Genomic DNA, 24,885 nt, shown 5'->3' with positions numbered 1-24,885 from the left:
CCAACCTGGAACTTACTGATATATATATATATATATATATATATATATATATATATATATATACTGATAAAGTTGACTCCCTTTATTTTTCCTTTTATGATTTCATTCTCATAAATTTCCATTTGTATTTGGAGGAGTTGGACACATATGCTAAAGTGTTATAAAAAAAAATTCTGGAGCAAAAGTAAAAGGAAATCACATAGAATGGCCACCAAAGAATGAAACAAACTAACAAACAAACAAAAGTAGCTTCAATTTAAAAACTACTCCGTGGGTTGACTTTAAAAATATTTCAAACATTTTCCCCCCTATATTTGAAAAGTACCTGTCCTCCTCCCCTTGCCTAATTATTAAAAAGGTCTTGGTTTCCATTTCCTAAATGAGTTTTATGTTTTTAAGGGTGACACATACCAAGTAGCCAGAAACTGGCCCTGGCTTGGAAAGAGCCTCCCAGTTCTCATAAACTGGGATCACTAGTTCCTTTCAGGATGATGAATACTATTGATTGGCTCAGATCGGCTTGTGACCCAGCAGTGGTATTAGACATTGGCTATAAAATATCTCCCTATGCATTTTTCATTGGCTTGAGTGTCTGGAGAGCTGGGCAGCTGCTCACTCTCCCTCCTCCTCTCCCTCCTCCTCTCTGTCTCAGGGCTGATGATGCCACTCTGCAGCTCCACATTATTGGATCAGAGCGATTAGCTTCACGGCCTGATTTCCTGGGTCAAATCCAATTTCTTTTCCAGGTACAGCAGGCTTACGAGGAGTCATGTGCTTTTTGTTTTGCGATGGCATCAGAGGATTACTAGTAGATGCGGTAAACTGAAGTCATTTCCCATTAACCATATTCCTCATGGTACTATGACAATGCGTCACTCTGCACTTGCATTCCCGAGCATTTTTTCAGGAGAAAGAGTGCTTTCAGCAGCTCAAGGAACAGCTGACAAAGAGGCAAGCTCTTGAGAAGCACTGTGTCAGCCACTCTTGGATACCTTAGCTCATGTTTCTCATAACACCCCCGAGAGGAGCGACATTATTCCCCCTTTTACGCAGGTAGACACTGAGTATCTGGGAAGTTTGGTAATCTGTTAGAATTCATTACTGAGGATTTATCAAACTCACATGGAAGTAGGTGGTAAGGCCAAACCCCAGGACTTCAGACTTGATCAGGTGGCCAGAGCAAACCCAAGAGTCACCTCACCTTCTTTTAAGAGAACAGGGAAAGCCTCACTCAGAGCAAACCTGTCCTCTGCCACACCTCCATTAGCTCTTATTTTCTAGATGTGGACTGCATGAAAAATTCAAGTTTTTATGTATAGAAATAGTTTTTCTCATTAATACTTGTATCCAGGTGAAACTGAATTAAAGTCAACTCCAAGCACCAATTTGCGGGAGAAAATAAATAACATAAGGTCAGCAGTAATTGGGGGTTAAAGGATTAGCTGCATCTATATGTCAGCTTTCTCTCTCGTGGGTGGCCCTCCCCCCGTCCTGCTTCCTCTGTAAAACACACAGACTGTGAAAAGCCCGTGGTAACACAGGGAGTGAGGGCTCTGAATCGTTATACTATGGTTGGTTAAAGCCAAACATTTTGTTGTACACCTAAAGGAGAAAGGAAAAATAAAGGAATCAGGAAATGGCCACGTTGTAGATGAAAGCAAGACTTCTTCCTGGTTTCAGTCTTTGTTAGGGGAATCCAGACTCTACTCGGGAACAGTGGCCAATTTGAACAAAGTGTATCATTCATCTCATTCACAGCAACCTGCATACCTGAGCCATGAGCCAATAACTGCCAGAAACAATGATGCCAAAAAGAAACCTTACTTTGTATCCATCTCCACGGTGCTTATCGCCACAGCACAACTGCACCATTTGTTCTTGAGTCTTTGACATACATTGTTAGGTAAGACTGGAGCAGAAACAAACACACCTAGCTCCCCCCTTCTCCAGAGGCCAGTGAGGTGATGCTGCTGCTGAGACACCTAAAAAGACTGCATTGTTTTTGCTCCTGGACATTAGGCCTTTGCCAATATCCACCCTTGATTTTATACACTAAAAGTCCCAAGTGACCCCAGAGAAAGTCCAGAAGTTAGTTACCAGAGCCAGATCAAATAGAAAAGTCATACTGTAGAATCTTCAAAACTCATTAATCTGGGATGGTCAATGATTTTTCTAGACAGCAACTGTTAGCATATCTATTTCATGGATATAAAAACTTGTTGTACGACCGGATCCTTTGCCACTCTTCAGTAAATATCTCATACCAATTTCACAGTTTTCAAGCCCTCAGGACTTTCCTAAAAATTTATGTTTATTGATAGAATTTCAATCAAAGATGTACAAAGTATTGCATTAAATTCAAGGATGGTCATTCTGGAATATCAAAGGTGAAAGAACTAACAACAGTTCTCTAAGTTACTGCCTAGACCCACAGCTCTGTCTCAGCGGACCTGTCTGCTTTCCATTGTTTTATCCTGAGGAAATAAGAGCCCTTGGCAGAATATTATATAGTCAGTTCCTTACAACCATGCTCTCCTGACACTTTGGAAGCCTTATTTCCCCTTTAGGCTTTCCTCAGCGGAGTACACAAGCTAAACAGTGCCCCCTGAGAGAGTTCCCTAGACCAGACCACAGAAGTGGTCTTAGGGATCACTTTGTCTAACCCCAGTATTAAAACTGAAGTGGCTCTTAAGAAAGGGGTCTGATATCAAGTGGTACAACACGAAGAAGGATGAAGTTCCACCACCTTCTTTGAAGCTACAATTGTGATGATGGGGGCTAAATGGCAGGAGAGGATCGTGGAGTCACATGGTCTTTGAGGGGCACAGTCCCCGGTCTCATGACAAAGATGACACAAGATGACAGGGCATCTGGGGAGGCTGTTTATAGCTGCCCTGCAGTTCGGGGTGAAAGAGTGGGTTGACGCAGCTGCGTGTGGTCAGCTCTTCCTTCCTCCTAGTCCGGAAAGGTGAGTGGCCCCACGGGGCCTGGTCCTGAGACGGCCCTTCACATGGATAGCACAGATTGTGGGCATTCATTTATTTTTTACTTTGGTGGAAAACGGTTTTCCTAACCAGTGATGTGATCATGACACAGAAGGCCTATTTCCGCTTACAGCTCAGAGAAATCGTGGGGGAGAAACAAAAAAAACCAGCAGTAAAGCTTTTTCTTCAGGCTTTCAGGAGGGGTAGCTGCCTCTATGGTCAGTGAACAGCTTTCAGGGTCCCTTTCGTAGTCTCGCTTGCCCCTACACTCTCCACATCCACTGCGGGCAGAAGGGCGTTTCACTGGCCCATGGGAAGGCGGTCCTCATACTTTTGTTGCCTTCAAGTGTGTCTTACAGGTTGAAGGCTGCCTTCTCTTTCCCACTCAGAATCATTAAAACCAACCTCGTAATTCAGTTTAGGGACACCCCTCACTATTCCAGCTTAGAAGCCATTGGTAGGTCATCCCACCAATAAGCAGAGACCTTACTCACCCCCAGATTCATCCCTTAGCCGGCTCCCAGTGCCGGGCACAGACCAGGGCCAGTGACGTCAGTGAGCCAGGCTGACTGCTTCTGGCTCTGCTCTTTGTGTGGTTCTTTGCTGCTCTGCATGTCGTTTCTCCTAACGAGCTGCCTCTTGCGGTCCCTTATGTTACACTTCTGCGTCTTCTTCCACAGACTGCAGTCCATGCTGCTGCTTTAGGAGCTCATCAGCCACCACGTGCCGACTGGACATTGGACACAGGATATATCATGGGACGCTAAGTGACAGACTCTAAACTGAAGTGGTATGTAGTTTGAAAACATTGGGTAAAGCTATTCACTTAATGGTGGGGCGTCTACAAAGCAACTAGTCTATTTCCTCTCTCCTCTCTTCCCTTTCCCACCCAATTTCTTGAGAGGGTAACTGTATCTATTCCCTTTGTCTGTACCTGTCCATTTAAATCTGATTTCATTTCCCCAAAATCCTTCCATACATAAGCAAACTCTGAAGTGCTCACTCTAACCGCCAGTTGTAATAGCTTTTCTTGAATTGTGTCCTCACTAATCTTCCTAATGAATTTGATGCAGCTGTTAACTAGCCTCTGGAAAATCTTCTTCCCTCGTCGGAGGAGTGACTGGAATGCCGTGTGCCTCTCAGCTCTGACGGACTGGCTTCTGTCTCCGTGTTGGTTCCTCTTGTGCTTCACGTAAAACACAGGTGTGTCCCAAGGGCTGCCCTCAGCTCCGCGCCTCTTCCTTTGCTAGACCTGCTTTCTGGCTCTCTCGAGTACTCCTGCTGTTTCAATTAGCACCTCTCTGCAGATGCTCCCAGACCTTTAACCCTGGCCCAGCATATAACAGGGTTCTAATTTCATATTTTCAACCGTCTGCTGGATTGCGTCATCCAGATAACCCTCCTAGTCTTCCCAACGCAGCAGTTTAAAAGTGTACTCATCACGTCTCCCCCACACCAGCCCCTCCCGCTAACTTCCCTATTAAGACTTGTGGAAGAAAATATGCTACAAACATTGAAATATGTTCAAAACTCAATCATCTTCACAATGTTCAAGTTTGAATTTGTGGTCAACATGTAAAAATACAAAGATAGGGCCGGCTGAGTGGCGTGATGGTTAAGAACTGGCTTGGGATGCCAGAGGGCCCTGGTTCGGATCCCACATATGAGGGCCAGTGACACAGCCCTCCACAGCTAAGATGCTGAACAACAGCTCAAATTGGAGCTGGGCTGCTGTGAGTCGCCGGCGACGGCGTGGGCTGCTGTGAGTCGCCGGCGACGGCGTAGGCTGCAGTCCCTGTGGCAGTGGGTTGCCATGGGCTACTGTATGTAGCCAGCAGCCAGTGTGAGTGGCCAGCAGTCATAGTGAGCGGCCAGCAGCTGCAGTGAGCGGCCGTCCAGAAGCCGGCGACTGATCTGCCTTGCCCTGGAAGAGCGCAATGATGGTGCCAACTTGGGCCAGTGAAGCAACGTCCTCCACAACTAGACTGAAGAACAAAAGGACAGCAACTTGTCTGTTCCCCTTCCCCGATTCCCCAGCACTGTTCCCATCCCAATTCCCCAATAAAAATCTTTAAAAAAAAAAACAAAGATAGCAAATAAAAATTTAAAGTTCAAAAAGAAAAAAGAAAGACTGAATAATCTTTTACTCCTCCATCATTAAATGCCTACTATGTGCCAGACTCTGGAAATTTAGTACAGAAAAAATAAAGGGGAGGGAGGGAGAGAGAGCTTACCCCTGAGAACTTACAAGAGGACAGAAAAGCATTCATTCATTTAATGAATACTTATTGAATACCTACTAAAAGCAGGGCACTCCTCCGGTGCCGAAGTCCTTCAGTCCTACCTCTGCAGTGTTCTTCAAGTCTACTCCACACTAGTTCTGGTCTGGTACAACTTCCAGGTCAATATTTTTTAAATGGGAAGGGTTGGCTTCTTGCTTTTGGTATTTTATTATTTTGTTCACTAGTAATTATCATGTTAGCTGTTGGTGTAAAATAGATACTTTTAAGCAGTATTTGTCTATCCTAAATCATGACTAATTTATTAAAATTTTGTTTGTTCCCTCAGCTTTCCTAAGGTTCCTAACAGACTGTCCATCCTCTGTCTCTCCACGCATCAACTCAGCCCGTATGCTGCTATCAGACAAATACGTAACAGAGCCCTAAGGTGGCTTCTTTATTTTGACATGTTTGAGGGCTCAACAAATATAATCTAAACTCTGTAGTTAGGAATTCAAGGCCCCCATCCTGAGACCTGGGCTCCAGTCTCCTTCTGGTCTACCTCCCAGTCCCCTTTCATGCATACCTGTCCTCCAGCCAAACAGGACTACTCATGTTCACAAACTTGTCCTATGTTTTCCTTTCTTACTCTAAGTCATGCCCTCCACTTGGAACGCCATCTGGTTTATCAGTATTCACTGAAAACCTTACTTCTTCTTCCAAGGTCTAGCTTAACTGCTTTAGCATTATAAAGGTTTGTGCCTTATTCTCCCTGATAGCTTGCTCAGATGTAATGACTGAGTTCTAATCACATTTATGGTAAATGCTCCGCATACGACTGGCAAAGGGGGGTCTTCTCATTACAGATGCTAAATATTTAGTATTTACTAAATAAATGTTGTGTACATTGTTTCTTCCCAATGTGATTATGAAGTCTTTAAGAAGAGTTTTCCCCCTTTCTGTTTTCTACAGAACTACAAATACAGGAGGAGTGTAAATGTTAGCATAATAAACCAGTGATAAGTTATGCTTTTTTTTATAAGACAACACGGTATGATATTAAAATCCATAGACATTCTGCAGTCTAAGATTAATGCCATGTTTGGACTCTAGGAAAAGAAAAAAATTGTAGTTTATTAACATCCATAACATTCTTTAGCTGGTTTTTCTTATGTTTTCTAAGTAACTATTGCTGCTTTATAGGAAATCTATCACTTTTTATGTACTTATTTTGTAACTGAACCTCACTGAATGCCACTATTAGTCCTTTTTAAAAAATTATTGTAAGTTTTCCTAGTAATCATTATCTATAAAGGTAATTTGTCTCCACTTTAAAATAGTTATATCATGTCTTTCTTTTTCTTATCTTATTGCGTTGGTTGGAACTTCCAGAACAATAGTCAAAAAATGAAAACAATGGGCCTTTTGCTTTTAACAGCTTTTTTCTACAAATAATAATTACTTTAGCTATTTGTTTAAATTAGATCTTTTTATTTTAAGATGTATTTGTCTATCCTAAATCACTGTGTCTAACCTTCCCTTTTTATACTAAAATTTTATTTATGTTCTTATCTGATTGCCCTCTCAGGCTGAGCTATATAACCTAAGTGAAGCGGAGATTTGGCAACTGTTCAGTGATATGATCAATTATAGACAACCACACCAGATAAATTATGAGTCATTTGGACTATCTTTATTGATAAAATTATCAAAATAATTGATGAACGTGCATTAGCCTTTGTACATGAACTCTGTGGAATAAAGGTGACAAATATGAAAATGCTAATGAATTCTTCTATTCATTCATTCATTCATTCATTCAACAAATACTGAGTGCCAGACACTATTCCAGTCCTGGGCTATAGGAACAGATAAGACAAATTCCACATTCTCATAGGGCTTTTATTTTAGAGAAGGTAAACAGGAAGTCAACAAACGGGTGAGCAAGATATTTTCAGATATTCATAAATGTTATAAAGATAATAAAATAAGGTGATATATTAGAGATTGACCGATAGGGATGGGTTATTTCAGCCAAGGTGGTTAGAGAAGACGTCTCCAAGGAATGATACTTGAACGGGGACCTAAGTGACAAGAAGGAGCTAGCTATGTAAAGATGACCGAGAGAGCACTGCAGGCAAAGAAATAGCAAATGCAAAGGTCCTAAGGTGAGAATGATCTTGGTATTTTGCAAGAACAGAGAGAAGACCAAAGAGTAGCAAATGGAAGGGGGAACAATAGGATATGAATTTGGAGTGACAGGGGGACCAGATGATGGTGGAGAACTGGAATCATATGCACTCATGGAAATCACTCTTAAGGGTGAGAATAATATAATACATTTGCCAAGATGAAATATTTACACTTTGAAGATTTACGATGTAAATTATAAACACATAAATTTAACCCAAATCTTAAATAGGAAATAAGTCTAACTAAGGCATGCAAGCTCTCTACTACATTATATTCCACATCGACATGTGCATTTACTTGGGTTTTGTCGCCCTGAGTGGCAGTGAAGATCTTGGAATAACATACATTCCTGGGAGCAAAATTTTCTTATGCAACAGATTGTGAGCCAAGATCTTTTTGGCAGTTTAGGCAGAGAGACACATCATCTCAACCAATTAGCCATGGGCTTTCCAAAGCTGAGGAATCGCATCATCTATACTAGTTGCAACATTCGTGCAAGTTAAACAAAACCACATGACTTAGTTCCTTTCTTTGTATTCATATTTGGAGCGATAAACCAGCAAACGAAACACTTTTAGTCCCCACCGAAGTTATCCAAAAATAAAGTATGTAACAAATGAGTCTGGGTGACTCAGGGTGGTCACTCTCCATGTGTCTTGATTTAGACTATAGGGCTATTTTTGGTTTGTCATAACTGACTGGCTGTTGTGGTCTCAGACCAGACCCAGTAAACTGGTGAAAGCAGTGCTTTGTTACAGCCCAGGAGCTTGTGGCAAAAAAAAAAAAGCCTGGCAACTTTCTGTCCCTTTGTGAAAGAACATTGAATCCCAGTTGTGGCTAGATCCTGCTGCAACAGCCTCTAAAGTGCTGCTCAAGCCTTTGTATGTCGGAGTTTTACAATTGTATATAGTGATTGTATTTTTTGGAAAGAGCAGATCATCAAGGAGATCTTGGGTCCTAATGGTCTGCATGGTGATTAGAATCAGACAGAAGCAGGGGCAGGCTCCTCTACTCTACCTCACTAGGAGGTCGGCACTCGTAATGCAAGCAAAGCGTTTAGCACAGGGCCTGGAATAGAATAACCCCTTAATAAATGTCACCTGGTTATTTCTGTATTTTACATTTATATGGCCCCAACAGGATTCTCTGCAAGTCTCTGGAGTAGCTCTCAAAGACCGTGAAATTAGGCCAGTCCATTTTCACTGGGCTCCAGCAAACAGAAAAAGCTTTCAAGTTACCATTCATTACTTCTTGCTGATTGCCTTTACTCTGATATTTTGTCTTTCCTACCAGGTTTATCTTAACATTTACATGAGCTTTCTTTTAGTAAAGAATGTTGCTAGCATATGGTAGTGGTTGTTGTTTTAAATGTCCTTACTTGGCAAATTAAATGGTAGCATCTCAATGCCAATCGCCCCAATTTTTTGAGAATTTACTGAGCATGAAATTCTAAATATGGGAACCCCTCATCTGAATGTTTACAGCCTCTAGTTGTCTGACCTCTCCGGTCCCTCCTACAGTATTTGGGATGGATAAATGCTCACTCTGTCGCCTCTTCACCAATTTACATCTTCTTCTATTCAATATCTTATAACTGAGAGCTGGAAATCTGCAAGAGAGGGACGGATGTGCTAAGGAAGCATGAATAAATATTAGCTATTAAGAGTCATATTACTAGCATTTATATTAGTATTGCAAAAGGACAGAAAATAAGGCCATGTAAAACATACACATTTTTAGTATAAGTATGAAAGATCAGGAGGTTTTTCTAATAAGCATCAATTCACAATCAACTTGTGAATCATTCGTATTGTAATAATATGAATATGTTTTAAATATTAAATGCTTTTTTTTTGCTATCTTTAGTTTGAAAATATAAAAGGTGCTTTAGACATTCCTTTTAAGAAATGTTTAAAACCGCAAAAGACCTCTGAATAGCCAAAGAAATCCTGTGAAAATAGAACAAGGCCAGGGGTATCACACTCCCTGACTTCAAATTATACTACAAAGATACAATAATTAAAACAGTATGGTATTGGCAGAAAAATACACACAGACCAATGCGTGTATTGAGAGCCCAGAAATAAACCCACACATATATATATGAGCAACTAATTTTCACCAAAGGAGTTGAAAACATACAATGGAGAAAGGAAAGCTTCTTCAATAAATAGTGTTATGGTGTTGGGAAAATTGGAAAGCCACATGTAAAAGAATGAAAGTAGATTACTATCTGACACCATCACAAAAATTATCCCAAAATGAATCAAAGAGTTGAATATAAAACCTGAAACAATAAAATAGACAGAAGAAAACATAGGTACTAAACTTATGAAACTTGGTTCTAGAGGGGTTTTTGTGAATTTGACCCCAAAGGCAAGGAAAATAAACGAAAAAATAAACAAATGGGACTATATCAAACTAAAAAGCTTCTGCACAGCAAAAGAAACCAACAAGAAAAGAAAAAGGCAAGCAACCAAAAGGAAGATATTTGTAAATGATACCTCTGATAAGGGGCTAATATCCAAAATCTATAAAGAACTCATACAACTCAACAACAATAAAAATATACAATTCAATTAAAAAATGGGCAGAGGACCTGAACAGATACTTTTCCCAAGAAGACATACAAATGACCAACAAATATATGAAAAGATGTTCAACTTCACTAGTTATAAGGGAAATGCAAATCAAACCCACAATGAGATACCACTTCATACCTGTTAGAATGGTTATTATCAATAAGGCAAGAAATAACAAGTCAAGTTGGAGAGGATATGGAGACAAGGGAAACTTGTACATTGCTGGTGGGAATGTAAATTCATACAGCCACTATGGAAAACAGTATGCAGGTTCCTCAAAAATTTAATAATAGAACTATCATATGAACAGAAATCCCTCTTCTGGATATCTACTCGAAAAATTTGAAAACACTTGTTTTAAAGATATTTGTACCCCTGTTTCATTGCAGCATTATTCACAATTGGTGAAGACATGGAAAAAAACCTAAGTGTCCACTGACCAATGATTGTATAAAGAGGATGTCGGGGGCCGGCTGGGTGGCACAGTTGGTTAGAGCGTGAGCTCTGAGCAACAGGGTCACCGGTTCAATTCCCACATGGGATGGTCAGCTGCAGCTTGCCCATCCCCCACCCCCCGCAACTAGATTGAAAGCAGCAACTGGACTTGGAGCTGAGCTGCGCCCTCCACAACTAAGACCGAAGGACAACAACTTGACTTGGAGCTGATGGGTCCTGGAAAAACACAATGTTCCCCTTCCCCAATTGCCGAACACTGTTCCCCTTCCCAATTCCCCAATAAAATCTTTAAAAAAAAAACAAAAAGAGGATGTGGTACATATATGAAAAGGGAATACTACTCAGCCATAAAAAATGATAAAATATTGCCATTTGCAACAACATGGATAGATCTTGAGAGTATCATGCTAAGTGAAATAAGTCAGGTGGAAAAGGACAGACAGGAACCATATGATTTCACTCATATGTGAGATATAAAACAAACAAACAAAACATACGAACTTACAGACACAGACAATAGTATGGTAGTTACCATACTACCAGAGAGGAAGGGGGTGAGGAGAAGATGAAGAGGGTCAAAGGGGTCAAATGCATGGTGACAGAAGGGAACTAGACTATGGATGGTGAGCACACAATAGAGTACCCAGACGATGTATTGTAAAATTGTATACCTGAAACTTATATAATATTATTAACCAATATTATCCCAATAAATTTTTTAAAAGAAGAAATATTTAATACTACAGAGTAAATGTAGATTTTTTATAATTTAAAAATTTATAATTTTTATAATTTAAGTCATTGTTTAGATTATACTCCATGATACAGCGTATAAATAAGAACGTAATAAGCTAACTGGCTATTTTTATCCTAGCAGGACATCCTGGCTAGAGTACAGGACTCTGAGATGCAAGTCTTGTATTCATCTAAGTCACTGCTTTACTATTGTATCCCATTGGGGAAATTGCTTAAGCTGCCTTGATTCCATTTTTACCAATTTGAGATAGTAAAATTTGTCACTCGTGGCCCATCATCAGGGTGCTGATGAAAACAGATTACGAAAGATGGCCTTATCTACCAGGAGGATAGTTACCTGTGTGTGTGAAGGTCATATAACTACCACACTCTATCTGCAACAAATAATTAATAGCATAAGGAAACACTAAAAATGTGGATTAATAACTTTGTAATGACATTAATTACAGCTACCATTTTCCAACACTTACTAGGTCCCAGGCATTATTCGAAGGGCTTTATGAAATGTCTGCTTTAGTCTTTCTAGGGAGGCACAATTACTGCCTGCGACTTACTCTTCAGGAAACTGGGCCTTTGGAGATAATTCCCCATGAGCAACAAATGTCAGGCTGGAGGCTTCTTGGGAGACAGGCGGCCACCTGTTCCCACGGAGGAGCGCTGACTCCCCCGACTGTGTTGACCAGGAGAGTGAGTTAGGCATTTTCCCCTCCAACACCTAATAAGGTAGTGTTTTCCTTTTTATTCCTCTAGTTCCTTACACAAATAATTCTTAATTTCCCTTCGTCTTTGGTCATTTGACTTTCATTTCCTGTTTGGGGTTTTCTGCTTTTATCCACCAAGACTCATTCCTCTTCTTGGTGGATTTGACCGAAGTTCCAGTTTTGGTGACTTTTCCTTCATGTTTCAGTTCCTACAGTCTGTGTTTTACAAGTGAAGTTACCTTTTATGGTTTCCATCCCCCTTTTTTTTCCCCACTGAAGGTTTTCTAATTTTTCTATATTCTTTCTATATGTATATACTTATCTTAAAGGGCTTTCCTTTGGAGGCGTCTTCAAAAAGAATTTTCTAATTTAAATGCTGTCATGTGGGCCGGCCGAGTGGCGCATTGGTTAAGAGTTGGCTTGAGACACCAGCTCTGAGCAGCAGGGCCCTGGTTCAGATCCCACATGAGGGCCAGTGGTGCTGCGCCCTCTACAGCTAAGATGGTGAACAACAGCTCGACCTGGAGCTGGGCTGCCGTGAGTCACCGACGACCACGTAGGCTGCAATGGAGCTGCTGTGGGCTCCTGTAAGCCAGCATGAGCAGCCGGCAGCCGGCATGAGCTGCCAAGAGCCGCCGTGAGTGGCCATTCAGTGGCCAGCAAGCAACTGCCTCACCCAGGAAGAGCGCAATGATAATACCAACATGGGCCAGTGAAGCAATGTCCTCCACAACTAGACTGAGAACAAAAAAGGACAGCAACTTGTCTGTTCCCCTTCCCCGATTCCCCAATAAAAAAATATTAAATAAAAAAATAAATAAAAATAAATGCTGTCATGTTTTAGAACATTTTACTGGAGAGGATTATAAGTGCCTCCAGGTTTTGTTTTTATAAAGAAAGGATAAACACTGACAGAAAGAAGAGGGATGGAGGGATGTGTCATCTTGAGATGCAGGGAGTGAAGAGAGGGAGAGATTGACGGCCTCTTCTCACGGCCTTCTAGTTGGAGAATTCTGGACTATTTATATGATTTCAGTACCCAGAATAATAGAACTCAGAAAAAGAAATTATCATCACGAGATATTTTTTAGGTAATTTTGGTTTTGTTTTCTTTAGAAACAGGGACATTATTCTACCCAGTGTGCTTTTGATCCTTATTATTGGGACTCCAGGTTCTAAGTGGTTTAATGAACTGGCCGTGGCTGGTAGCATATGGAAACAAATACTGGGTTGGGAGCAGGAGCCCTAGGCCTAGTCCTGATTTTATAACTCGCTGTATAACCCGGGCGAGTAGTCTATCTTCTCCAGCCTGTTTCCTTACTATTATAGTACAACAAAAGGATTATGGGACCTACCACTAAGGTCTGTTCATACTTTACAATTAGTTCAACCCATATTTTCCTTTTCCTATTAAGAGTTGGAAAATTCTCGGCACTAAAAGAAAGCTCTCTGGGGTAAGGAAGACTACAAGTAACTACAGCCTTTCCACAGCTAGATCTGGCTAAATAATATGTCCCAGTTTCCCATATTTTCTAAAGAATGGTAAAATTCTGTCACAATGTCTCCTCATGATTGTGATTTATCTGAATCAAATACCTTATTTAGAGGTTATCTGAACTACACTCACAGAAAGTAATGCATTTGGGTTTCTTTTGTTGTCGTCTAGCAGTTTTACGGCTTAACCTGAAATATTAGATGCCAAAAGCCTGTCTTTGAAAGCACATACGACTTGAAAACAGCTTTTGTGGATGGAAAGATTATGTAGATATTAAGCAGAATGTTCAGAAGAAATGAAGTGCCTGAGGAAAACTTCTCTGACTCCAGCATTTAGAAAGCTGCCGTTGTTTTCTGAAAGACGCCTAACTAAGGAATGCCTGAGAGCCTGTATTTCCAGATAATGAGTCTTTGCAGGACTTGGAAGTTGGGAGGCTCCTAAGCATTTAGTTTAACCTGCTACCAGCATGGGCATCCCCTCTCAATGTTCCTGCCATTTGGTCACTCACCCTCTGCTTTCATATGTCTTGGGACAGGGAGCTTACTACTTCGTAATACAGATCATTCCATTAGAAGACAGCTTTACTGATTGACAAGTTCTTCTGTAAATACTCCTTTGGCTACATTCAATTGGAAGCCACTCTTAGACACAGATTGTAGCATGTACTTCTTTGTTGTAGGTCTGCCCCTTACATTTGTGCAGTCCGGGCAAGAGTATACATGGAGGACCACATGCCATATGTCTAAATAGTTATAAATCAGACTAACAAACTGTTAAGGGAAGCATGCTCTATATTTCTACCTTGATAAATACACCTCCATCACCTGTAGGGATGGAATTGTGTCCCCCCAAATTCCTATGCTAAAGCCCTAACCCCAAGTATGACTACTTGAAGATCGGGCCTTGAAAAAGGTAATTTAAATGAGGTCAAAAGAGTGGGGCCCGAATCCAATAGGGCTGATGTCCTTACAGAGGAAGAGACACCAGTGGTGTCTGAGAAGAAGGGTTTGACACGTGAATTTGACAAGTCTTTTCTCTTACCTAGGTGCTTCTTCCACTCAAACCTTCCCTGTATCCAAAGCAATGTCTGGCTGAGGCGCCAGCGTAATTCTCAAAGCTTCCATAGCGAAGTGTTTCCTATGTGCTGAAGATGTGAAGATGTGCTGAAGTGTTTCCCTGGGACCTGAATTGTGTTAGCCACTAGAGCAGATGCTTAGGGTTTACAGGCTGCCCGTGTTCTTTAGTGCAGTGTGTGTGTGTGTGTGTGTGTGTGTGTGTGTGTGTGTGTGTGTGTGTGTGTGTGTGTGTGTGTGTGTGTGCAGGGTCCCCCAAAGCCCAGGATCTGGGGCAGAGGTCTCTCTTGCCTGGGATTCAGGGTAGGACTGCCATTTTATTTAAACCAAAACCTCTAAACATTACATATCATGTCTTTCGGCCAACTCTATATTTGGATTATTATCTTTGTGTTTTAGAGTTGTCTTAGGATCAGATGAGTACCACACAGATGTTCAGAATTTTTTCTTACACTTGAGGGCATTTCATTAAAATGCAAAACACATTTTATACACCAAAGCAAAGAAGAATAAAGGAATGAATAAATCCTACATTATGCAGCAAGGACTGAATCACCGTAATTGCATCATGCTGCACATGCCAAGTCTTTGTTTCACGCCACTTCCGTTTATCTCTGAGCTGCACTGGCCAAAAAAATTGGAAGTTAGATTCCCAAGGCAGAGCAAAGGCAACAGAGGATCTGTTCTCTCTCCCCTCTGAAAGAGAACCTTATGGGTTTATCTACACTTAGCCAACTATCTTTCCTTCTACTTTAATATCGTTTTCTTCACACACACACAAAACAATAAAATAAGTTGTACTACAGATACTGATTCTCTTAGCTCTTCAAAGTCTCCTCTTAGTTCCAGTCTCTTAAAGGGGATATAAGAACTAAATTAATCTGCTCTTGTTTTTTAAGTGCAAAAGAATATAAAATAAAGAGTAAAAGAGTAAAAATTTTCTTCCTTACGCTATTGCCAACCCCAGTACCATTTATCAGAGCCAACTACTGTTAACATTTTCTTATGTAGCTTTCCAGAATTTTTCTAGGTATACTCGTATACAAGGATGGACTTTTTTAAAAAAAAACATTAATGGGATTATGCCATACATGCTCATCTGTTTTTTTTACCTTTTTAACATACAATTTATCTTGAAGATATTTCCATTTCATCACACATAGAACAAGTTTACCTTCTAAAGTTCTTTAAAAACTAAATAAGGTAATTATACACCATTACTAGCACCAGATCTGGGGTATTATTAGGCTCTCAAAAAATGTTAGTGTCCTTCCTCCCTTTCAATAACAAAAGACTCACATGGATTTCTGATAGTAATTCTAGAGGATTCTATTACTTAAATGCCGATGGAGGTACAGAAAATCACAGAATTACAGAATTTCTGAGTAAACCACTCTCATAGATTACTTGATTTAGGTAGTAGATCCTATATCAAAACCAAGTTTTTGCTTTCAATTTGGTGTTCCTTTCAACCTTTTCCATTTCTAATATAATTTTGGTTTTTCATCTAGTGCTCATCTTAAAAATTAAAGCAGGGCCGGCCGAGTGGCGCGATGGTTAAGAACTAGCTTGGGGTGCCAGAGGGCCCCGGTTCGGATCCCACATATGAGGGCCAGTGACACTGCCCTCCGCAGCTAAGATGCTGCACAACAGCTCAACCTGGAGCTGGGCTGCGCTGAGTCGCCGGCAACGGCATAGGCTCCAGCCCCTGCTGCAGTGGGTTGCCATGGGCTACCGTGTGTGGCCAGCAGCCAGCGTGAGCGGCCAGTAGCCGCAGTGAGTGGCTGTCCAGAAGCCGGCGACTGATGTGCCTCACCCGGGAAGAGTGCAATTACGGTGCCAACTTGGGCCAGTGAAGCAACGTCCTCCACAACTAGACTGAAGATCAAAACGACAGCAACTTGTCTGTTCCCCTTCCCCCAATTCCCCAGCACTGTTCCCATACCCCCAATTCCCCAATAAAAATCTTTAAAAATTAAAACATGTAATGGTGTCAAACAATGGTAATAAATCAGTATGTGTATACTGCTCAAAAGAATCAAGCTAGTGATTTTTCATTTAGAGAAGACAGCTCAAACCAAAGATAATATATGGTTTACTTGAAAAATATAAATTGTGGCCAAAAAAAAAATCAAAAGTATTACTTCTGAGAAGAAGGACTCAGGATTTGGAGTTGGAAGACAACTTGTTCCACTGTCTGAATTTGTTTGCACATGCATTCATTTTTCTATTTGAAAAACCAGGATTAATATATGCAGGTTGTTGGACAATGACTGCTGTCTTATGTTTACACTGAGGTCCATCCCTCAGAGGCTTTTAAAGCATTGATGGAAGAGTGGAGATCCAGTGTACAGGGGTGAATATCAAGAATCCATTCCAATTGAATGTTGGAAAGGAAACAGAATCTGGGAGTTCCTTGTAAAGGATGAAGGGAATTAAGACAGGAGCTTAGATCACGAGGCATGGACAGTGATTTTCACTTTGCAGTTGTTCTAAAAAACATTGGTTTGTTTGTGAATAAGATAGAGAGGCCGGGGGTGAAATGTAAAAAGTGAAATTACTCAATTTTGTGTGACGGGAAAAGCTAGGGAACAACTGAGTGGGCCAACATAATAGTGGTGTAGAATAAGCTCTCTTGCCCTGAAGAGACTAGCTTGTTTTCCTCCTAAACATATGATGATCCAAGGAAGCCGCCTAAAAGGAGATTAGGCAATCCATCACATGACTCAAAGTCAGCCGTTCAGACTCCCATCTGAAAAATGGAAATTCTGAAGAACTCATGTTTACATCACAATGATGTGATGTAGTGAAGGCACAAAAGAGCAAATCAAAAAGGGCTCAAGGCTTCAGTTTGGGCAATGCCAGGACTCTGTTATTTAAAAGTCACTCAAAGCACAGAAACACAGAATTGGAAGAAATCTTAAAGGTCACGGAGCCCTCTCGTTTTCCAGATGAGGACACTAACAGGGACCCAGGCGCCAGTGTAGGTCTCACAGCTTTCAGAGGAGCACCAGGACTGGGCTCCAGGGCTCTCCAGCCAGCGCTTGGCTGTACGACTGCTCTTCTTCCACACGGCATTCTAGAGGTCTGATGTTTGCCACACCCTATGCCAATGTCCTCCTTTAAAAAGGATTTTGTTTATCTTTTCCCTCCACTAATTGTATGACATTGTAAAACCAATACGAAGCAATCATATATCTTTACTTAGGGAAGATGTTTAATGGACATACAAACTATGTAAAGACAGTGTATTGTGAAAGTTGTGGAAAAGTCATGACCACCCCTCAAATCTTTCTGATCTGAGTCTATGGAAGCAGAGGGCATGGGAAGGAGGGCACCTCACTGAAACATTCATAACACAGACAGACAGACACACACACAGACAGACACACACACACACAGAGACAGACAGATACACACACACAAACACACACACACACATACACACAACCTCAAGCATATAGACAAAAACAGATCATGCCTATTCAAGGGTATAAAATAGAGATTGTGGGAGAAAGGGTAAGAGTAAATAGCGCCTTAGGATTCATTCCAAAGCACTGGTGATAATAATTCACCTTTTGTAGTTATTTGCTAGTCATTCAAATTCACTCAGCAAGAATTTACTAGGTGCTTACTATTTTCCTAAACAATAAGGTTTCAAATATAAAAAGACACAATTTCTCATTGTAAGGACTCACTGTCTACAAAGGGAGACAAGTAAGTAGAGGCAGCAAGCTGATTGGGTATCACATGCTAACATTATAGTCCGTTGCTCAACTGATCTTCATTCAGAAAGCAAAGATCTAAAAAAGCATTGTACTTGCCCAGTTCTTTTCTTTTCAAAAAAAGACTTCTTTGGTTAATTACAATATATTACTTACATAACAAACATAGACACAGCACTGAATGTACCAGACATGTTACAACTAAAAACTCATGCAATTCTCAGAACAATCCTATTAGGTTATTATACCCATTGGTCTTAGACCTACGGGCCTCAGCCTGGTCAGCAAGAAGCTTCTTACGAGCCTTGTCTGCCTTCAGCTTGTGGGTGTTCCACAAGAATCTACTTGTTTTTCCACACATTACCCTTCACTTTCAGGTACAGGCTGTAATACACGTGGCGATCATTCTTCTTAGATTCACGGTATCTTCTGAGCAGGCGGTGAAGAACTCTCATCCTCCTCAGCCAGGTTACCTTCTCAGGCATTCGAGCACTGGCAGCACCCTTTTGCTCACCTATGCCCACATACATCTATGCCGGCCAAGGTGTTTTTCCAGCATCGAGCTCAGGAATGGACAGTCACAGGCTTCCAGATAATCAGCCCAACTTTTTTTTTTTCAAAGATTTTTTATTGGGGAATTGGGGAAGGGGACAGCCAAGTTGTTGTCTTTCAATCTTAGTTGTGGAGGGCACAGCTAGCTCAGCTCCAAGTTCAGTCACCATCCAGCCGCCCGTCAGCAGCTCGTGGCCGCTCAGCTCAAGGTGCTGTGTTCAATCTTAGTTGCAGGTGGGCGTAGCCACCATCCCATGAGGAGTCGTGCTCTCACCGGCTGAGCCATCCCACCACCTGTTGGCAGCTCAGCTCCGGCGCAGCTCACTGGCCCATGTGGGAATTGAATTGGCGACCCTGTTGCTCAGAGCTCGAGCCCTTAACCAACTGAGCCACTCGGCCGGCCCTGATCAGCCCATCTTTGATCAGCTTCTGAATCTGCTGATGGAAGTTGGCATTAGCAATGTCACTGGTCTCACTGGGGTCCAACCAGACCTCCTTTTAGCCACAGCAGAGGACACTGGAGGCAAGCCCCTTCTGAGGGCTGAGCATGCTTACGGCTGCGGCTGCGGAGGCAAAAGGAAAGCTCTTTTTCTTTTGTGTAACTTCTATAGAAATTTTTGTGTGTGTTGTGTGTGATTACTTTGAAACTTACATAAAATATCTTATAACAGTATATTTTCAGCTGATAACAATTTAAGTTCAATAACATGCAAAACCTCCATTTTAACTTCACCCCCCCCACACACACACACTTTAATTTACATCTATTCATCTTGTGTGTCTTTTAACATATTTTAAAGTTATATTCATTTTAATACTTTTGTCTTTTAACTTTTATACTAGAATTAAGTGATTTACCAATCACCATTACAGTAATACAGTATTCTGTATTTCTCTATATATTTACCAACTTTCATACTTTCTTATGCTATTATGTTGCTATTGAAGAGCTCCCTTTAGCAGGCAGGTCTAGTGGTAATGAACAACTCCCTTAGTTTTATTTGTTTGTTTGTTTGTTTGTTGTCTGGTAAAGTCTTTATCTCTCCATTTTTGAAGGATAGTTTTGCTGATCAGAGTATTCTTGGTTGGCTTTTTACATTTTCTTTAAGTATTTTGAATATATCATTCTACTCCCTCTAACCTGCAATGTTTCTGATGAAAAATCCACTGATAATCTTATGGAGTTCTCTTGTATATGACAAGTTGCTTTTTTCTTGTTGCTTTTAAAGTTCTCTCTGACTTTTGACAATTTGATTACAATGTGTTTCAGTGTGGATTTCTTCGTGTTCATCTCCACTGGTATTTTTGGGTTTCTTGGATCTGCATGTCCATTTCCTTCATCAGATTTGTGAAATTTTCAGACATTTTTCTTTTAATAAGCTTTCTGGTTCGTTCTCTCTCTCTCTCTCTCTCTCTCTCTCTCTCTCTCTCTCTCTCTCTCTCTCTCCCTCCCTCCCTCCCTCCCTTCTTCCCTCCCTCCTTCTCGTCTCCTTCTTGGACTCCCATAGGGCATATATTAAATCTATCTGGTGATATCCCATGAGTTCCTTAAGCTTTCTTCACTCATTCTTTTTTCTTTTTGCTCCTCTGATTGAATTATTTCCAATAACTTGTCTTCAAGTTGGCTGATCCTTCCTTCTGCTTTAGTCTAACATTGAACCTCTCTACTGAATTTTTCAGTTTATTTATTGTGTTCTTCAGCTCCATGATTTCTGTTTGGTACTCTAATATTTTCTATGTCTTTGTTGAAATTCTCATTTTGTTCATGCATTTTTCTCTTGACCTCAATAAGCATCTTTATGATAGTTATTTGAATTCTCCGTCAAGGAAATGATATAACTGTTTCACTCGGGTCATTTTCTGGATATTTATCTTGCTGCTCTTGAACACCTTTGCCTGATTCTTCATTTTCCTTGTCTCTCTGTGTTGGTGTCTGTGCATGAGACAAAGCAGGCACCTCTCGCAATCTTAATGGGCTGCTCTGGTATAAGAAAAGACTCCTGCCATTCATCCCCATCTGAGATTCTGGGGGCCTCTACCAACTCTTTCCCTTCCCAGGGAAAAGCAAGAACTGAGGTTTTTGTCCACTTGCCCTGTGCCAAGCCAGGGGTGGGGGAGCCAGTGCATCCACCAGCCCAAATCACTGTCTCCATCCTCCCCTAGGTAGTTAGATTGCACCAGACTCATCAGAGCTCCACAACTGGCAAGGCAGATTCTAGTTCTTTGGTCAGGCCCAGAGAAGTTGGGGCTCTGGACACATGGATTAACTCTTTTCCTTCCCAAGGGGTAACTGAGAGGTGCTCAGCAGGAGGGAGGATCTATGACATCTACCAGCCCATGCCACTGTTTCCATTCTCCTACAGGTGGCTAGATTATGCCAGACCCATCAAAGTTCCAAGTCTTGCAAGACAGAAGCCATTCCTCTGGGGTGTCTCCTTAAAAAGGCTGGGGGTCTAGATGCATGAAACAACTCTTTCCTTCCTCAGGAAGAAGCTGGGAGCTAGGGGTGTCTCCCTGATTATATGGTGCTGAGCTGGAGGGGCAGGGATTCTGCTGAGAGGGTTTCCTGAATCTCCCTACTGGCTTTGGTGAGTCTGGTTTCACATTTGCCCACAATGCAAGAGACTCTCAATTAGTTTCAGAATTTCTCACAAAGTTAATTTGTTCATGAATTGTCGCTGAATTGGTTGGTGTGTTTGTGGAGGAGAAGGCTCCAGGGCTTCCTACTTTGCCACCTTGCTGATGTAACTCCTGAAAATTCTTTTTTTTTTTTTTTTTTTTTTTTTTTCTGAGCCATCCTGCTACCTATTGGCAGCTTAGCGGCTGCTCAGCTCGGGCTGGCCTCGAACCGCTGTTGCTCAGAGCTCAAACTCTTGAGCAAGCTCTTAACCAACTGAGCCACTCGGCCGGCCCTGAAAATTCTTATTGTATAGAATTTTTTAAAGTCAAAATAGTTTGCTAAATTTGGAAAAAATTTTACAAAGAAAAAACTCTTTAACATCTGTGATATTTTCTCACAAAAATTATTTCTAAATTTATGACAGTTCTATTTGCAGGACTACAACACTCAGTACTTCAGATATTGTTTATAAATCATATCAAGTTTGAGAAAAACATGTTTCCTTTTTTAAAAAGAGCAAATAATTAACAGTAATCATGAAAAATAAAAGAGCTGGTTAAATCTAATTTTACAACAAAGCTAAATGTAGATTTAACTGTGAAGAAATGTTATTTAATTGAATCTTCATTTAATATGTGGTAATTTACTTCAAGTCAAAATAAAAATGTTACCATGGACTCTATCAGGCTACCATGGCATTTTCTAGTCTTCAATTTACGCATTTCTATTACAGACAACAGAAACACTAGCATAGTAATAACTGACCTGTAAGTGGCATGGAGGGAGTTTATTATTATGAAAAATAATCCTATTAATAAGCTCCCTGGAAAAGAGCAGTTAGTAATACTATACAAACAGAAGTCTACTCTTAAGGTTTTGAATTTTAGGATGTCGGAGAGATTTGGCTATGTATGTGTAAATGAACATACTCTATTAGACACAAAAGAGATAATAGCACAAAATTGTATCTTTCTAAAGGCAAGTTCAAAAGCTACTTAAAATATATTTCTTTCCAATCATTTTCAAAAACTAGTGAACTACAGGTTAAACAGTGGCAAACACTCAATGAGTTATAAAAATTATACTTCATTTTCCATTAAGAATTATTATTAATGGGAAATGTATCAAATGAAAGGATAAAGGGTTGAATTTCTCAAAATTGAGAACAATACAGGTGGTACAGTAAATTCTTATCATTGGTCAGGGGGATGATATATGACTGAAAATTCTAGTTAGCTGTCCAAACTTTATAGCTTCTAACCAAATACAGTGTTAATTATTAATATGAGTCTGGTGGTAGGAAATAAATGCTTATGGAAGACTGTTCGCGGGGCATGCTATCCTAAATGTTACCTGTTGAAGGAACAGGGCCATCAGAAAGTTTTCTATCTGTTAATAGATTACATTCAGAATCAGATTAATAGAAGGGCCAGAAAATCCAGTCTAAAGATACTAAAACATTATTGGAAATGGAGTGCATTAGAGAGGAGTATATGCACCAAAATTTTTCTCAGAAATTAAGGTAGGATTCATCATACTCTGATGAGCCATTTGGGGTGGGGCATGAGACCCTAAATGAACATGCTCCAGTAACCAGAGCTGCTAACTGCCACCTAAGTGGGGCAAGTACAGTTAAGAGATCTCGTTTTGCTTCCAGGGAGCTAGAGGGTGACAAGAGCTAAATTGCTCAGGATAATAGAAATACTAACCTGCCAACCTCCTTCTAGCCTCCCCTGAAGTTTAATGGGGTGCCAATTAATAACATCCTGATCAGCCATTCACATATCCTTGGTTGACCTTGGCAAGTACTATTTAGCCCTTATAGAATTGCCTTTACTTAATAATGCTTGGGGCCCTACGGTGCACTCTAAGAAACAGTCACATGAAACACAATGGTCTATTGTAGGGGCAAAATTAAGAGTAAAGGATCCTTTCACAATATCTACAGTAGGTCTTTTGGGAAACAACTGCTTTGTTTTTATGTTAAGTACATTATGCTACTTGCAGCTGAGAATATTTTCCCTTTCGCTGTGGGTGCTAGGAAACTGAACAGCCAGATTTGCAATCTCACTCTTGAAATTGTACAGGCTCAGAGAATGCATTTCTCTCTCTCTTTTTTTATTTGTACCTTCTATTTTCTTATCTATTTTTTTCTTTCACTTGTACTCCTTCAATTTTTTTACTTCAATCTTTCCTATGACGAATATTTTTGAAAGTTACCTCTACTCCTTTGGAACACTAGTGCGAGTCCCTGGTTCCAGCATCTCACGCCTTCCTCCTGATTCGTTCCCTCATTTTGAGAGAGCACCCCCTCCAGTAGCTTCCTGCGACAAAAGCAAATGAGAAGTAATGTTTTTGAGATCTTGCTTATTTGAAATTGTCTTTATTCTACTCTCAAACTTGATAGTTTGGCTGAGCATAGAAAATTATTTTTTCTGTGCTCATTGGGCAAGAAAAAGTGGCATTCTTGGTTTCATTATATTCATAATTTAGCTACTCTAATAGCATCATACCAGTCAAATTATTTAACATCTTTAGGAAATCAAAGCAAGCTATTTTGAACCACTGTTTTCTGAACATTAATACTACGGAATATATATAAACTAACACCGTATAAAAAGAAACTTCTGCATTTTTACTTTATTTTTCCAAAATATTTAGATACCTATTTTTTGTGTGTTGTAAAAACTTCCTTACTTTTTCCATTTTTATTATAGATGTCATATGACAAGATGGCTTACATAGGACAATACTACTCTATTTTGGTGTTTTGCTGTTCACTCATTCATTTGTTTGTTCATTCATTTGTTCAATCATTTATTCAATAAACATTTCCCCCTTTCTCAATTTCCTCATCTTGTTTCTTTTCTCTTCTCCATTGCCACTCTTCCTTCTTTCTTTCCTCTGAGAAAATCCAATAAATGAAAACGTGTAATTAACCGAAAGATAAATTAGGAGAGTAATTATTCCCCTTGAGCCCATAGGCCAGAGCCAGCCACCTGTGTATGCACTCTTAGAGACAGCTTTCTCCTCCACCATGGACAGCTGCGGGATCAGGCTTAAAAGGAACTTGCGAAGACTTCAAGTTGAAAGAATTGGGCTGTGAACAAGACACTGTGCCAAGTGCTTTAACCTCAAATTCCTCCTTACAGCAGTTCTAATGGAACATGCGTTTTGTTTTGTTTTAGTGATTTTATAAAGGAACACTGATGCACAGAGAAATAAATTTGCTTTACGTTTCACAGCTAAATGACAAAGTTGGTATTAAAATTTAGATCCAACTCTAAAACTAGGATTTTAACTGAGTTGTTTCAAACTAGCACTACCAATACTCTTTTTTTATTTTAAGATTTTTTATTGGGGAATTGGGGGGATGGGAACAGCACTGGGGAATTGGGGGAAGGGGAACAGACAAGTTGCTGTCGTTTTGGAGGACGTTGCTTCACTGGCCCAAGTTGGCACCATCATTGAGCTCTTCCCGGGCGAGGCACATCAGTCGCCGGCTTCTGGATGGCCACTTACAGTGGCT

General features: G+C 40.5%; 1 long non-coding RNA gene across 1 annotated transcript in view; it reads right to left on the bottom strand.

Annotated features, from left to right (window-relative positions):
- Positions 1-24,885, bottom strand: part of LOC109379149 (uncharacterized) — a 47,596-nt gene that overhangs the window by 15,301 nt on the left and 7,410 nt on the right. The window contains exon 2 of the long non-coding RNA XR_002123131.1: positions 23,577-23,680. This is a non-coding gene — a long non-coding RNA (uncharacterized LOC109379149). The remainder of the gene's footprint in view (positions 1-23,576; positions 23,681-24,885) is intronic.

Source organism: Hipposideros armiger, unplaced genomic scaffold (genome assembly GCF_001890085.2).
Source record: "Hipposideros armiger isolate ML-2016 unplaced genomic scaffold, ASM189008v1 scaffold_22, whole genome shotgun sequence".
In the NCBI taxonomy this organism is placed as follows: domain Eukaryota; kingdom Metazoa; phylum Chordata; class Mammalia; order Chiroptera; family Hipposideridae; genus Hipposideros; species Hipposideros armiger.
This window is presented reverse-complemented; position numbering and strand designations above follow the sequence as displayed.